The 2,494-nt window shown below is 40.4% G+C and overlaps 1 non-coding gene across 1 annotated transcript; it reads right to left on the reverse strand.

Annotated features, from left to right (window-relative positions):
* Positions 1-2,078: 2,078 nt before the first annotated feature.
* On the reverse strand, positions 2,079-2,153 carry Trnal-uaa (transfer RNA leucine (anticodon UAA)). Its single transcript has one exon. It is a non-coding gene; the product is annotated as a tRNA-Leu (tRNA).
* Positions 2,154-2,494: the final 341 nt, after the last annotated feature.

Genomic DNA, 2,494 nt, shown 5'->3' on the forward strand with positions numbered 1-2,494 from the left:
TTTCTCTTTTTAGGAGTATAAGAAATCACGCATTTCAGAGATCTCATGTGTTAATCGTCGCAGAACAAAGCGTATAATACACTAAAAGACAACTTCCAAAACTTGGCGCGTCAGCTGTGCATTGCAGCCGTGTCGCACCATTTACATGAACGCAGTGGTGCCAACTGGCAACAAGATGTACTGTATTACATGGCGTTCATATTATTTTATCTACCCCTTTACATCACTCCTTCCGGTCTTTTCAAAACAGTCTGGCAAAGTTGCCTATGACCGAGTACTGACTCATGGAACTGAGCAGAACTTGTTGACCGCATCTTAGTTCGGTGTTTGAGAAGGATGTTCCAGACAGAAAGCAATACAGGACCTCGAAAATGAGTTGCTAGCAGAGCTAAACAAGAAAAATTGTCCTGTCGCTACATACTGTGCCCTTGCGGAAGGCTTTAATTGTACGAATCACGAAATTATAGTTAGCAAACTAAAGTGTTATGGCATTGGCGATGTCCGTCTTGCATGGCTGAAATCTTACTTCCATAACAGAAAGTAGAATGTCTGATTAACAGACTACATCTCGGATATGAAAATAACTTCAGAATGGGCAAACATAGCATGTAAAGTGCCACATTACTGAACCCAATATTGTTTGTAGCCTGCATAAATGATCTACCAATGACTTTAAAGTGCACTCCGTAAACTGTAATGTTTGCTGACAAAACAAGCTTACAGGTCAAGGGTTCATACTCACCCTTAGAAGACACAACTCAGTTGATTGCTGAACAAGCTTAAGGGAGGATCACAGCATATAGTTTGAGTATTAATCTCACAAAAGTTCCTATTATGCAATCTCGAACAAGCACCACAAGTAAACATTAATGGTCATACACTGAACGAAGCACAATGTCTAGAATTCCTTGGGTCTAACTGGTTAACGGGTTAAAATGGGGACAAGGAGCTCACTTCAGCGTGTTATCCCTTAGAAGCATCTCTCACTGTGCTGACCTAAAGACAAAATATTTTGAATATATTCATTTCCTAAGATTTCATACTAATTTACTGGATTAAATTTAGATGCGTGAAAATCATTAAGCAGTATAGTACTGTTAATTCAGTAAACTGGTTACATATCTGTGATGGCTTTGTCTCAGGTTAATGTGAGTCTTGATTCATTCTACATTCCTAAAGGATCCCCTTCTTGGCGTTATCTATTGACGAATGAATGAATTGAATGAAACTGATTTAGATTATTAGCCTATAAACCAATTTCCCCATTTTCCTAACTACTTTTTTGTCCCAAATTTTTTACAATGTGCCAGTTAGTTTTTATATTGTTACTGAAAGAATCTATTTTTCCTTGAAACTACAGGCAGTGGTAACCCACAGGACTCATATGTGTGGCGACAGCGATTCAAATTCTGAATCCGATCATCCAGATTTATTTTTTGTTGATTTTTCTGAAGTGATTAACACGAATGCTGGGAAGGTTAATTTCTAAGGGAACCGCTGAATTCCTTCCCTGTCTCTCCCCTACCCTAGTTTGGCCTCCTTCTCTAATCATCTCGTCGTCCATGGGACGTTAAACCATAACGTTTATTCTTTCTTTGAAAGTATATGCGTTTTGATCCTATGACGCGTTTGCGTAGAATTTTACACTTCAATTTGAAACGTGATTTCAGTTTGTAATCATCTGAGTACCTTGACGCTTATTCTGCATGATGTCATGATTTTATTTCCACGCGCGATTTACGAAAATCAAATCTTGTTATACAGGTTAATTTTTTAAGATAGCGCTTTTCTATTTCACGGAATATACTGTATTTTTAACTCACGCGAAGTGTGTTATACATATCATTCCCAACTGTACTTCACAAATACATGTTGAAGTTCTCAGTAGCTTCATACAATTGTCCGCAACATTTTCTCACACTAGCCCCTTTCGCTCTGCGGTGTTTGAGTCCTCATGAAGATTGATCTCTGACCTGGCAGAACATGATTAGTGATTCTCTTATATTCATCTGTGAACGATTTTCAAAACAAACCAGTCAAACAACTTTGATTTTGAAACTTCCTGGCAGATTAAAACTGTGCCGGACCGAGACTCGAACTCGGGACCTTTGCCTTTTACGGGCAAGTGCTCTACCAACTGAGCTACCCAAGCACGACTAAAGCCCCGTCCTCACAGCTTTACTTCCGCCAGTACCTCGTCTCCTAATTTCCAAACTTCACAGAAGCTCTCCTGCGAACCATGCAGTACTATCACTCCTGGAAGAAAGGATATTAAGAAAGGATATTGCGGAGACATGGCTTAGCCACAGCTTGGGGGATGTGAGTCGTGCTTGGATAGCTCAGTCGGCAGAGCACTTGCCCGCGAAAGGCAAAGGTTCCGAGTTTGAGTCTCTGTCCGGCACACAGTTTTAATCTGCCAGGAAGTTTCATATCAGCGCACACCCCGCTGCAGAGTGAAAATCTCATTCTGGAAACATCCCCCAGGCTGTGGCTA

The sequence above is a fragment of the Schistocerca serialis genome, chromosome 4, assembly GCF_023864345.2.
Source record: "Schistocerca serialis cubense isolate TAMUIC-IGC-003099 chromosome 4, iqSchSeri2.2, whole genome shotgun sequence".
Classification (NCBI taxonomy): Eukaryota; Metazoa; Arthropoda; class Insecta; order Orthoptera; family Acrididae; genus Schistocerca; species Schistocerca serialis.